The sequence below is a fragment of the Balaenoptera borealis genome, assembly GCF_965194805.1.
Source record: "Balaenoptera borealis genome assembly, chromosome: 6".
NCBI lineage: Eukaryota > Metazoa > Chordata > Mammalia > Artiodactyla > Balaenopteridae > Balaenoptera > Balaenoptera borealis.
In genome coordinates, this window is record NC_138863.1 from 11,966,122 (window position 1) to 11,980,767 (window position 14,646).

A 14,646-nucleotide genomic window follows, 5' to 3' on the forward strand; every position below is an offset into this window, starting at 1 on the left:
GTGTAACCATTGGATTTTTTAATCTGGAGTGAATTTTTTTTTTTTTAATAAATTAACTTATTTATATTTGGCTGTGTTGGGTCTTCGTTTCTGTGCAAGGGCTTTCTCTAGTTGCGGCGAGCGGGGGCCACTCTTCATCGCGGTGCGCGGGCCTCTCACTATCGCGGCCTCTCTTGTTGCGGAGCACAGGCTCCAGACGCACAGGCTCAGTAGTTGTGGCTCACAGGCCTAGTTGCTCCGCGGCATGTGGGATCTTCCCAGACCAGGGCTCGAACCCGTGTCCCCTGCATTGGCAGGCGGATTCTCAACCGCTGCGCCACCAGGGAAGCCCTGGAGTGAACTTTAACAATCATCAGATAAAATCCAAAACCTCATTTGCCAAGTGAGAAAAGTGAAACCCAGAGAAGTTAAGTGGTCTGTTTTACCCACTGTCAGAGTTAAGCTAGAACTAAGGCGCCTTGCGTTTTCCTATTGATTCTCTGGCAACTTTAGTTATCATTTATAGGATTCATTTTAGGCTCTTTTGTCTCCCCTGTTCTTACTTAGGTGGCCTTTCCTCATATTTATTGTGTAATAACTACTTCATGTTCCTTCCAAGCTTGTTTTCTCCCAGTGGGGAATTAGTTTGCTCAAATTCACGGCCAAAGACTAAAGGACAACTAAACTCACCTGTATACAGAAATGTTTTGCTTGGGGTCCTATTCTGAAGTTACGTATCATATGGCAACTTCAAGGAAAAGGAATTTAATTCTGGAAGCCAAGAATTTTCAGAAATTTGGGGACCTGTACAAAATTTTTTAAAACAAAAACAATAATAAATAATAAAACTAACATTTATTGGGTTCTCTCTACAAACAAGGAACTGAGTTAAGTGCCTTACCTGCATTCACTAATTCAATCTTTATAGCAATCCTACGAGACAGATACTGTCATGAAACCCATTTTACAGAGGAAGAAACAGAGGCTTTACAAAGGTTAACTCACTCAAGTTCACACAACTGGTCAGTAGTGGAACTGAGTTGCAGACATAGGAAGTCTAACACCAAAATTACATCCTTTATTGTTTTTCGGGTGCCTCTGTCATAAGGTTTTTCTTAAAAAAATATGTCTCTGTCTCTAGTTTCCTTCCCCATTTCTCCTCTCACATTCACTGAATTAGACAGGTATTCTACTTATGTTTTCATAGATTTCTGAATGCTGTGTGTTCCAATGGCAGTCTACCAACAGTTCTATTTGTTAACATTTCATCTTATCCAAGACTTCATTTAAGAAGAAATCAGAATGTTACAAGGTTATTTCTCTTTGTCAGGCACCTACACTTTAGCAAGAACAATTTTGAGTGATAATATTTTGTTAACGTGTGCCTAAGGTATTGATAGGTTATAGCCATAAGAGTAATATGTTAATTTGTAATGATTTTTTCCTTAAAGAAGTTAGTTATTGAGTGTTAAAATAACTCAAATGCATTAAAAGGTATGCATTATGACTTTTAAAGAAATGCTGCTTGCATTGCTTTTAAGTAAAAATAGCAAGTCAAATAAAGTCAATAATCTGTTGCCTAATAAAGACCTTAGGGCATCTCTTTTAATACATAAGGATGATTTATAATGTATACACCAATAACTACTTTAATTTTTATAACACATAAATATTTTAAAGTGCTTAAAATATTTTTCTTTAATGGCTTAGATGTTTTTAGCCACCTCTATTTACAAAAATATAATTGATTTACTTATGTAACAGGATGCTGAGTTGGAGGTTTTAATTTAGTGTCAAGATACAACAAATGCTGACACCATATAAAAAAATTAATACAAAATGGACCAAATTAATGTAACAGATAAAATAACAAAACTCTTAAGAGAAAACATAGGTGTAAATCTTCCTTGGATTAGGCAATGATTTCTTAGCTATGACACCTAAAGCACAAGTCAACAAAAGAAAAAAATAGATAAGTTAGACCACGTCAAAATTAAAAACCTTTATGCCTCAAAGAACACTAATAAGAAAGTGAAAAGACAGCCCACCAAATGGGAGAAAATATTTGCAAATCATATATCTGATAAGAGTCTGATATTGAGAGTAAAGAACTCTTACAAGTCAACAATAAAAAGACAAATTACCCAATTAAAAAATAGGCAAAGGATTTGAATAGACATTTCACCAAAGAAGATATACAGATGGCCAATAAGCATATGAAAAGATGGTCAACATCATTAGTCATTGGAGAAATACAAATCAAAATCACAATGAGATAACCATTTCACAGCCTCTAGCGTGGCTATAATAAAAAAGATGGACAACCACAAATATTGACAAGAATGAAGAGAAATCAGGTGCTTATATATTTAGGATTGCAAAATGGTGTAGCAATTTGAAAAATAGGCTGGCAGTTTCTCAAAAGGGTCAACATGGGCTTACCATGTCACCCAGCAATTCCACTCTTAAGTATAAACCCAAGAGAACTGAAAACATGTCCACACAAAAAGTTGTACATAGCAGTCATAATAGCCAACAAATGAAAACAACCTAAATGTCCATCAGTTGATGAACGGATAGACAAAATGTGGTATATCTAAGCAATGGTATTTTTTAGTCATAAGAAGCCACGAAATAGTGATGTGTGCTACAATACGGATGAAGCTTAAAAACATTATGCTAAGTGAAAGAAGCCACATATTGTTAATTCCGTGTATATGAAATATCCAGAATAGGCAAATTTATGGAGATAGAAAGTAGATTAGTAGTTGCCAGGGCTGTGGGAAGTGGAGAATGGGGCGTAACTGCTCCTGGGTATGGGGTTTCTTTTGGCGGGTGATGGCAATGTTCTGGAATTAGATAGTAGTGATGTTTGCACAACCTCATGAATATGCTAAAATTCACTGAATTATAGTCTTTAAATGAGTGAATTTTATGGTTTATGAATTAATCTTAATTTTTTAAAAAGATGCAATAAATGTCAGATACCAAATTTACCTATCGTCCATCCATATGCATGTTTCAAAAGATATCTTCTAGAACCAGTTATCTCTCTTATCCAAGTGGCTCTCACCTAGATGAAGGATATAAAAGGGTCAAGAACATGGGAATTAGGAGATGATTTGTCAGGGGAGTTTTATGGCAAGAGCTTTGCTGGAATCCCTAACCCTCCAGGGGATGGGGAGTGGGGTACCTTCCCCTTGAGCCAAATCTAACCTCACTCAGAGACCCATGTCGCAGGCTGACTGGGCATAGTGGTCAGGTGTCTGGCACAAACCTAAGCAAACCAAAGTGGCTGTGCCTGCAGATCAAGGACTACATCTGGGAACTACTGGCCCTGCTCTCTGGTGACTCCAGAGCCCAACTGTGGAATCCCAGGCTGGAATACAGTCCTGGAGATCCCAGCTGTGGAAAGTCCTTCTGGGAACAGAAGCTGACAAGGATTGAGCCCGGCTTGATGAAGAAGGCACTGTTCCTCACAAATTTATAGCCAGAGTATCCCAGGAATGGGTCTCCAGAGAACCTATAAAAACACCCACCCACGAGAAAAAGTGTCAGCTTGAAATATCTCCTAGTCCCAGAGGGCATGAAACCATTTTATGACAGCACTAACAACTTTTCACCTGTTGATCGCTCCTCCCTCCCTGCTTAGATCTTAGTGAGGCCAAGAAACAGCAGTTGGTAAGTCAGGAAGGAAGTAGGGGGTGGAGAGAGAATGAGGATTACCCCACTTCCCCTTAGTGGTCCCGTTACCAAATGCCAGTTCATGTGCCTGACGCACAGTAAAGCCAAGCAAACTGAAATGTTGGAGTTTGGAGCAGAGAAAGGTTTATTGCAGGACTAAGCAAGGAGAACGGGTGGCTCATGCTCAAAAAACCCAAACTCCCTGATGGTTTTTGGGGAAAAGTTTTTATAGGCAAAATTTGGGGTGAGGGCTGCAGGGTGTGTGACTTTCTTCTGATTGGTCAGTGGGGAGGTAACAGGTGGTGCTCCAGGACTCTCAGTCATCAGCTTTCTGGTTTCAGCCAGTCTGCGGTCTCAGCTTGTAGTTACCATCTTCCACCTGGGTAGGGGCTTTTGTTCCTGTAGAAGAACTCAAAGATATATCACTTGAGGTGGAACCAGGATCCTGCTTTAATCGTTGCACTGTCGTTTCTTGATTGCTCCTCTTTTGTTCCTGCATTCCTTTACTTCCTTGATTAGCAACTGTTTGAATCTGCCCTTTGGAACTCAAGGAAAGTCTTAGGAGACTGGATGAAACCTATTTCCTACAAACCAGAAACGGGATTTCCCTGGTGGCACAGTGGTTAATAATCTGCCTGCCAATTCAGGGGACACAGTTTCAAGCCCTGGTCCAGGAAGGTCCCACATGCCCTGGAGCAACTACATCTGGTGCCCTGTGCACCACATCTACTGATCCTGCACTCTAGAGCCCGAGAGCCACAACTACTGAAGCCCATGTGCCTAGAGCCTGTGCTCCGCAACAAGAGAAGCCACTGCAATGAGAAGCCCGTGAACCACAATGAAGAGTAGCTCCCGCCCGCTGCACTGAGAGAAAACCCTTGCACAGCAACGAAGACCCAATGCAGCCAAAAATAAATAAATAAATAAATAAATAAATAAATAAATTTATTTATTTTAAAAAAAGAAAGAAAGAAACAGGGGACATGAAAAGGATTTGTACCCAGGAGATCCCCATATGGTCCTACTTGGTTTCAATCCCAGCCAAGACTCATGGAGGTTGAGGACACACCACTGGTTGCTGGTGGAGCTGGGATCCTTTTTCAAAGCCCTTAGCCATGCTGCTGTGCTAGGAGAGAAGATGAACATCTCTCTACAATGGACATCGACACTTTGATTCCTAGCAGTTAATTTAGAGCAGTCAAGGCAGGGCAATGATGTAATACAGAAGAAAGAGCAATTGTGTGAATGGAGCAGGCAGGAAGTGCCGCCTTGGGCAGACCTACAGAATCCCTTTAATCTCCACGTCTTCCAGGAAATGCTCATCTGTGCGGAGGGTCTTTCCAACCTTCCAGCTCTGCCTTCCAGCAAGATAAACACTTTCCTGTACAAAAGTGAAAGAAAAAGAGGAAGCCCTTGCACAGTAAATAACACAGAGCTAACAGCCTGATGAAGTGCAAATGCATTTTCTTAAGTTTGTGACTGTGGAAAATATTCACTGATAAGTACTTTCTCACCTATGGCACCTATAGTACCGCATATGTTAATTTCTTTCACAATTAATAATCAGCACTTTCTACAGAGTGTCTTGATGTTAGAGACTTCATACGTTTATTTCAGAAGGCGTTTAAAGTGTATGTCGTGATAGCTTCTACAAGTTTATATCATGCATTAAAGTTTGGCAAAGCATCTAGCAATTCAGACACATGTTTATATCTAGGGTTGAATTAGGGGCTTTGAAATGTGATATTCAGTTAAATACTTGGTTAGTTAGCATAGGACTTCACTATCACAAATAAGATAGCTATAGTTCTAGCTGGCATTATTTTTTTTTAATATAATTTTTATTATTTATTTATTTATTTTATTTTGGCTGTGTTGGGTCTTCGTTTCTGTGCGAGGGCTTTCTCTAGTTGCGGCGAGCGGTGGCCACTCTTCATCGCGGTGCGTGTGCCTCTCACTGTGGCGGCCTCTCTTGTTGCGGAGCACGGGCTCCAGATGCGCAGGCTCAGTAGTTGTGGCTCACGGGCCTAGTTGCTCTGTGGCATGTGGGATCTTCCCAGACCAGGGCTCGAACCCGTGTCCCCTGCATTGGCAGGCGGATTATTAACCACTGCGCCACCAGGGAAGCCCCCGGTGGCATTATTTTGATTGCTTTCTCCAAGTACTCCCTTCAAAAAATAGTCATCTTGGGCTTCCCTGGTGACGCAGTGGTTGAGAATCTGCCTGCCAATGCAGGGGACACGGGTTCGAGCCCTGGTCTGGGAAGATCCCACATGCCACAGAGCAACTAGGCCCGTGAGCCACAACTACTGAGCCTGCGCGTCTGGAGCCTGTGCTCCGCAACAAGAGAGGCCGCGATAGTGAGAGGCCCGTGCACTGCGATGAAGAGTGGCCCCCACTTGCCGCAACTAGAGAAAGCCCTCACACGAAACGAAGACCCAACACAGCCAAAAATAAATTAGAAAAAAAAAAAAGTCATCTCTACTGAGAATTTAAAAAGAATGCTGCTCATTCTACATAGTTTTATCTGTAAAAGGAAAAATAATTTTCATTGCATATAGATTCTAAAAAAGACTATCTCTCAGCTACACATTGAGCAATGATATTTAAACTATTTTGACAACGCAGACCAATGAAATCAGCAGATAAGAGATTCTGGCATGCAAACCCCGATCTAATCCAATCCTCGCATTTTACAAATGAGGACACTGAGGCCCAGATGTGAAGTGTCAAAGGTGAGTTTGTCTAATTCTAAGAGCAGTCTACTGTCTACCACCCAATGCTGCCAGAAGATTGGAAGTGCCTGGAATGTGGCCAAAACTGTCTATCAAGTGTCTTGAACAATTTCCTCAAAGCTCTTATTCAAAACGTCAACTTGGCCGAAACAATAGGAATTGAGTTACAGTGGCTAAGTCCATTTTGTCCCCTAGCTTTGTTCCTTCCTATTGAGGAAAAGAGGGAAGCACTTTACACCTTGCCCTTGATCTGCAGGCACCATGATGACACTGTGATTTCAGCCTCTCTACACTTATGTGGGATGGAGTTGCAGCGAAGCAGTTGTCTGGGGCTGTGGCATCATGCTGATAGCTGGGAATTTGCAGTGTTTTACCTTGGTACTTGTTGAGAAACAGCAGATGATCTTAATGGACTTTGGGACACATGGATCCTATTGAAGCCTGCCCCGTACTTACCCTTCCTCCAAATCAGAAGGAATGAGAAGCCAGTCTGCTAGCAGTTAGCAGCGGCATTTGCTAGACCAGCTGTTGCCATTCTTTGTTCACAAAGCATCTGATGATTATGTTTGCTACTTCTTTAGTAACAAGGAAAATGGGGAGACTAAATGAGTGCAAAATAAACTGATTATTCACTCGTAGGCCTGAGTCTGTGTACTAGTTTCCTGTGGCTGCTTTAACAAATGACCACAAATTTGGTGGCTTAACACAACACACATTTACTCTGTTACGGTTCTGGAGGAAAGAAGCCTGGAATGAGTTTCACTGGACCAAACTCACGATGTCAGCAGGGCTGTGTTCCATTGGATGTTTTACTGAGCGATCGCGTCCAGAGCCCACCTGGATAATTCAGGGTGATCTCCTCATCTCGAGATCCTTAATTTAATCACACCTGCAAAGTCTCGTTTGCCATATAAGGTAACATCCACAGGTTCCAAGGATCACATCCTCGGTATCTTTGGTGGGGTCGTTATTCAGCTGACCACAGACTGCAAGGTCACTGAGCTTCCTCATGGGTTTACGTGAACTCCCATTTTTTTAAGCATAATTTTAAGCATAAGTAATTCTAGGGGGCCGCTGGGTACAACCACTGCTTCAATATGCTGTGGGATCCTAGAGGCCGAAAGAAGTTTATCTACTTCCCAAAAGGCTTAATCTCTACCCAAGTTGGGGCGTGGGAACCAGAGTAGATTTTTACCCATAACGACTATTGCCAAGATTTATATTCAATCTGCACTACTCTCTGGAGGAGGCCATGTTTGCCTGAGTTTGTGCAGAGAAGGAGGATTATTCCTTTCTTCTCCTGTGCTCTTCAGCCTTCCAAATGCAAGTCTCATCACTGCGCAGGAGCACTGACTGGAAACCCTATTGGCTGGGATCCCTCTGGACCTCAGTGGGGCCTGGAAAGATCCTGTGCGAGGCTCTGGGCTTGGCTGCTTTCCACTCCACAGTTGGGAGCCCCATCTATGACACTGGCCAGTGAATTCCCTGTCTGCCTTCTTGGCATAGCCTTTAGAATTAACTTGTGAGTGCCTGTAACGTCTGGTGCTAGGGAGGCCATCAATGGAGAAGGGGTGAATGAGTCTTATGGCCAGAGCGAATGACCCATATAATGTCAGAGGAAGAACCTGGCTTAAGATTGAAGGGCCCAGGGACTTCCCTGGCAGTCCAGTGGTTAAGAACCTGCCTTCCAATGCAGGGGGTGCGGGTTCGATCCCTGGTTGGGGAGCTAAGATCCCACATGCCTTGTGACCAAAAAAACCAAAACGTAAAACAGAAGCAATATTGTAACAAATTCAATAAAGCCGTTAAAAATGGTCCACCTCAAAAAAATCTAAAAAAAAAAAAAAAAAAGATTGAAGGGCCCAGGATCTGGAGTTAAATTGCCTAAGCCCAGATCTAGTCTGTGTGATCCTGGGTGAGTTGAGAAACCTTTGGGAGCCTTGGTTTCTTTGCCTGTAAAATGGGGGACAATGGCAGTTCTTAGCTTCCAGGGTTCTGCAAAGATTGAATGATATAACCTAGAGTCAAACTCTTAGCAGAGTGCCTGGCGTCTGGAAGCACTCAATCCATGGGTGCACTTGTGAATGATGTGTCCAGCCACTGGGACTCTTAGAACATGGGTTTGCTGGTTGACGCAGCAAGGTTAGGCTGAATATGCGTGTGTGTGGGGAAAATGCATGGCAACGTGAGTCCCATCTTTAGTCATATTTATGGAGACCCTTGACTGGAGTCAGTGCTGTGGGGAAGACAGGGATGTATAAAATACAGAACTCAGCGTCTGAAAGAGGAAAATAGATATAAAAGCCCTCGTAAATGCCACAGGACTAAGGCAGCTAGGTCATACCGTAGGAATCCAGAGCAAGATAGAGGGATTTGGGGCTGTGGGAAGGAGGGCCAGTTTCCTAGAGAATGCGGTGCTCCACTAACTTGCAAATCTCTGCATGCCAGGCTCTTAATTCTCTGAATTTGCTTCCATTTATGATGATTTGGTTTCCATTTATAGTTAAGAGGGTGGCACGGAAATATGACCGGAAGCTGTTTCTGCACGGGCAGAGCCGGTTGACCGGCGGGCCTCACAGGAGAGGGTTCCAGTGGGGCACTAGCCAGGGCAGTTGGCTTCTCCAGAGAAATCTCTTCCCGTCTCCTGCCTGTGCTGGGAACAGCTGGGTCCATAAACCTGGAAACTGAGCTCTGGAGCTGAGTGGGGGAAGGGGGGTGGGATGACAGGCAGGTTGGGACTGATGTATACACACTACCGTATGTAAAACAGAGGTAGTGGGAACCCGCTGTGCAACACAGGGAGCTCAGCTCGGTGCTCTGTGGTGACCTAGAAGGGTGGGATGGGGGGGCCGGAGGGAGGTTCAAGAGGGAGGGGATATAGGTATACACATAGCTGATTCACTTCGTTGTACAGCAGAAACTAACACAACATTGTAAAGAAATTATACTCCAAGAAAAAAAAAAAAAAAGGAGGCTGATGAAAGTGCCTGACCTTTCAACATGCACTTTTCACTTTACCTTCCTATAGACAGGAAGTTGCATTTCTATCTCGACCCCCCGATGGCCTCTCCAAATCAGGGTGACAGTATTACTTGCCTAGGGCTGTTTGTCGCAAAGTACCACAAACCTGGTGGCTTAAAACAACAGAAATTTACTTTCTCACAGTTCTAGAGGCCAGAAGTCCTAAGTCAAGATGTTGGCAGGGTGGGTTCCTTTTGGAGGCGCTGCGGGAGAAGCCATCCACTCCTCTCTCCTCACTTCTGGTGGCTCTTGGCAGTCCTTGACGTTCCTTGGCTTGTGGCAGCGTGATCTCCATTTCCTGCCTCGGTTGTCACATGACTTTCTCCCCTGTGTCTCTGTCTCATACAGGGCTCTCCTCATTGTATTAAGGGCCACCCTAATTAGGGATGGTCTCACTTTGAGATCCTTACCTTCACTACATCTGCAAAGATCATTCCAAATAAGGTCACATTCTGAGATTGCAAGTGGATATCTTTTGGGTGACACAATTCAGTCCAATACAGTGACCACATATTTTTTGTTCAGACCGAGACACTTTGGGATTGACAATGCTAAGCTGGACAGAACCCAGTTAAGCATCTTTGCCTGGGCACTTGCTCGGACACAAGGACTGGTTCTATGTCCACCTCTAGGTAACCACCCACCTTCTTCCCTAGGAGAAGCAGCTCTCAGGCCGTGGGCTTAGAAGAGGGAATGTCAGGACTGAACTCTTCTTAATACCAACTTCTGAGTGTTTCCGATATTCTCTGGCAAATATTCCCTGGCTCCTTGATGAATCCTCTCCTCCAGGGACACCGAAGTCGAAACATAAGCCACTTCCCTCTTCCAAACTTTTTGGCACTCTCTTTTGCAATTCTCCCCTCTCTTCTTTTTATTAACCATTTTACTAACACTTAGATGGGAAAAACGACAGTGAGCAAAATAGTACCGCAGGCGCTGGGAATGAGTGGAGGTAAGTGTCTCCATCTGCTTTTGTGTAAAAGAATGTGTGCAAGAGACAATTGCATTTTCGTTTTACTTTTAGGTTAAAACACAAGACGTGAATAAGTACAAGGGGAACCTCACCAATAATTTTAAAAATTGCAATTGAAACTACAATATAGCACTTACGTTTAAATATAAACCCAACAGATTCTTTTCACTGTAATATTGTGATATTTAACATGACTGAGGATGCAGGGAGAACGGGCACACTCATATGCTGCTGGTGAAATATAGAGCAGCAGACTTTTCTGGAGGACAATTCGACACCAAATGCCAAATGCCTGAAAAAGATGCATAGCCATTCATCCCATTTCACCTCAAGAAAGATATCTAGAAGAAAAACAAAAAAGAGATTTGTTACAGCCCTATGTATGATGATGTGACTCACACGCTATGTGTGGGTCAGAATCAGTTGAAAGTGTGGTCATAGTCGGCTAAGTGAGAGGGTATCCACATGACAGCATTGCATGCAGCCATTAAAAACCACGTTTTAGCAGAAGATTTAATGATATTGCCAAATGATCAAGATATTATTTAAAATTTAAGAGGCAGGTTACAAAGCAGTATATTCACAATGATTCCCAATTTAAAAAAAAAACAGACAACTTTATATACATTGAAAAAAAAAATGACAGCTGGATGGATAGATGTCAGAATGTTCAAGATGAGTATCTCTGAGGGATGACATTACAGGTGGTATTTACTTCTATTTTTGTGTTAGTCTGCCTCTATGTATTTTCCACAATAAACATATATTAATCTGTATTGCCATTATATTAAGACATAAGCCCAATAAAACAAATAGGAAAGATGAACATAACAGGAAAAAATAATCTGAGTCCCTGTCCCCTGTCCTTCCTCTTCTGTGCTCCTTGCATGGTACAAGGTCAAGCTATTTAGGGACTGGAATCTATATATACTCCCCAGGGACTGCCGCTCCCCCCTCCTACCACCTGTGTCCTCGGAATCAAGCCCTCGGTGGCACTGCTTTACAGACTCTCTGACCCTTACAATTTTTCTCTAAGCCTGCCTTGTTCACATGTCATAGTTGGGAAACTCTTTGGACTTCCAGGATGAAAGGGATTGCTTTTCTTTTAGCTACCAATTTGGAACAAAATTTGAACAGTCTTTTGTGTTACTTTCCTATCCTCCCATAGTGACCCCTTTCTGCAAGCCACCTTGTTTAGAGGGCAGTGTACATTATTACTACTCATTGAACAACAGCTATCATACTTGGGCCGACTGCAATAAGTCCAACCTGCCATTCTCTCATGTCATCACGAGCTTTACCCTGGAAGCGAATCTTTTGGTTAGACAGATAATCTTGAACTTATTCTGCTTTGGGCATTAATTAAGTATTTGAGGCTTTTTTTTTTCTTTCAAAGGTGTTAACTGACCAGTTCCATATACTTCAGAAAGATCCAACACCCACTCTCCCTGTATCCCGTATCTACTTCCTTACCCACTCGCCAGAGCTGAGATGCTACATTTCTGATCCTTTATATCGTTGTCCCTATTACTCACTTCCACCTAACTTCTTATGCCTTCAAGTCACCTTCCTCCTGCTTAACTTAGTTTCTCAACTTCATTTGTGTGTGTGTGTGTGTGTGTGTGTGTGTGTGTGTGTGTGTATTTAAGCTGAGCAGATATACAGGAAAATGACAGTAGAGCAATTGGCTCTGTGTGTACACATTTGACAATCTATTTGGGATAATAAATGTAAGAAGACTCCTTATTTATGTTACTCCATGAATATTTATATGTTGCTCCTTTGTTTAGGTAACCTTAGATTCTAAAACAAAAATTACAACACGTGGTCTGATAAAGTATTTTTTTTCCTAGTGTTTAAATATCTATTTGGTCAAAGTCTCACAAAAGGGTGAAAATAAAACAAAGTTTAGTTTAAATGTTAACTGTATCGATAATAAGAACATTCAATGACATTAGGACTGTTTTAGAAAATCTTCAGCACCTGTCTATCATAGTTTTGTAACCCTTTAGGGTGTGTGTGTGTGTGTGTATGTGTGTGTGTGTGTGTGTGTATCATGCTCACAGATGCTCGATCTACTTTGTATACAAGTAGCATTATATAAATAATTCCATGGGTATTAGAATATGTAATATCTCAAAATGCAGCTTACATTGACCCATCAACTAGTTAACTTATCAGCCCCAAACACATTTAATACTGAACATGGCTGGTTATTGCTTGCTCTTCTCAGCGGCCAGATAAAGGAATGATGAAAAGGGCTTTGTAGATTGGGAAACTTATACTTTAAAAAAGTGATATTACTTATAAGGAACACAGAGTAGGAGTTTTTAGAACAAGAGTTTCAGATTCCTGTGGCTCAGATGGCTATGTTACTCACTGTTCTACCTGATCCATTGTTTATCTGACTATAAAAGTTGCTTATTGAAAATAATTTTTAAAATATCGAAATTTAGAAAAGCATAAATAAAAATAATAGTAACTTACAATTCCAACACTCAGAGACAACTTCTACTAAGATTTTGACTTTTAAAATAGTTACCTGTGGATATAGGGAATATATAAAGATCTCATTGAATATATAATTTTGTATCTTGGTTTTTTTTGTTTTACTTAGTATCATGTTAAGCATGTCTCTATGCAACTAAAAGCTCTTAAGAACATAATTTTTTAATGATTCAAACTCCATTATGGCAGAGATCTTTGTCTGTTTTGCTAATCAATGTCAATCAGGCACCAAGGATAGTGCCTGGACATGGTAGGCACTTAATAGATAGTCATTGAATGGTTCTATTTATTATGAACGTACTCTAATTTACTTCACTCTTTAGTCAGGGACAACTTTTTTCTTTTATAAATTATACTGCTTTGAACACTTTGGGGTACATTTATAAATCACCTACCTTGGGAGTTATTTCCTAAAATTTGACTTCTTAAAGTATAGCTATCAAGTCAAACAGCACAATTTTATGGCCCTTGATGTAAATTGTTTTTCAGTTATGGTGCCCAACTTCAAGAAGACTAGTAGAGATTATAGGTGATAATAATCTCTATGGAAAGAACATAGATAACCAGCTAATAGGATACCCAAACCATGACTTTCTTGAAATAATTTAACCCAGATAGCTTACTAATTAGAGGTGACAGGGCACAGTTAAGTCAATATGTCTAAGTGTTGACCACCTTACAGGTAACACTAGGAGGATGTATTATCTATTCAATAACTGCATATTGAGTGCTAATAATGAATCATGTTCTAAATCCTAGGAAAACCGTTACTTATCAGGACCATCTCTGCCCTTATGGGGCTTACAGTTGATTGGGGGAGACCGAGGCCAATGTACGTACAGTACCATCTGGGAATGTTGAGTCAGAGGGAGACCTCAGAGTTCATTTATTCGAGTAAATTGGGGAAAACTATATGTAATGTACTTATTTCTTAACTCACTGTGTTTCTTCTCTTACGGAAGGGATATTCAACATCATTAGATAGAGTTTAGAGAGAGATGAGACTTAAACCATGTATAAACTCAAAGCATTAGGGACAGAGGTCTGAAAAGGCTCAGTGAAAAGCTCCAGCAGAGGGTATTTATTAGGTTCACTATTTAACTTCCCAAGGCCTTGGTTTTTCACCTGTAAGATAAAGAACGATAATTTCAAACCCAGTTCCAGACTTCTTTGAAATCTAAGCTTCAGGGATCTCTGCCTACTAGTTTAGAAGGGACCTCTAGGCTACCCCATAATATTCACTGCACCCTAAAGGCAGAACTTTTTGTTCACAGACACACAGAAGACTTAGGAAGCTTCCTGAGGTAGTTCATGATTAGCTTTTTCAAAAAAAAAATTCTTTATAATAAAAATTGGCAAAATCAAGTGTCCATTCACCTTTTGCCCACTCATCTAGACACCACATCTTTTTCTTGCTGATGTGTTGGCCATATGCAGAGCCCAGAGCATCTAGGAGCACCATGTTGATTCCTTTTACACTATTTCTAGGGTAAAAGTGTGCCTTAAGATCATAGACTGTCAGATTTATATTGTTGCATAGGTATTGAATACATTCCTTTTATTTCATTTGTTTTATATTAACTTTTCGATGTGTGGTCATGTATGATAGCCCATCCACGTCCTCTCCTAGATGAGCAGTAGCTTGGGATAATTGTGGTGTGGTACTGAAAGGGCTAGCAATGGCCTTGGGTGCTAATGCTCAGTCACTGAAAGAACAGCCCCAGAGGCAGCAACTGGGGCAGAAAC

At 41.5% G+C, this 14,646-nt stretch overlaps 1 protein-coding gene across 1 annotated transcript in view; it reads left to right on the forward strand.

Moving 5' to 3' along the window:
• The first annotated feature begins 6,016 nt into the window (after positions 1-6,016).
• Positions 6,017-14,646, forward strand: part of LOC309630725 (uncharacterized protein) — a 99,798-nt gene continuing 91,168 nt past the window's right edge. The window contains exon 1 of the mRNA XM_082396297.1: positions 6,017-6,051. The gene's annotated coding sequence lies outside the window, so the exon portion shown is untranslated. The remainder of the gene's footprint in view (positions 6,052-14,646) is intronic.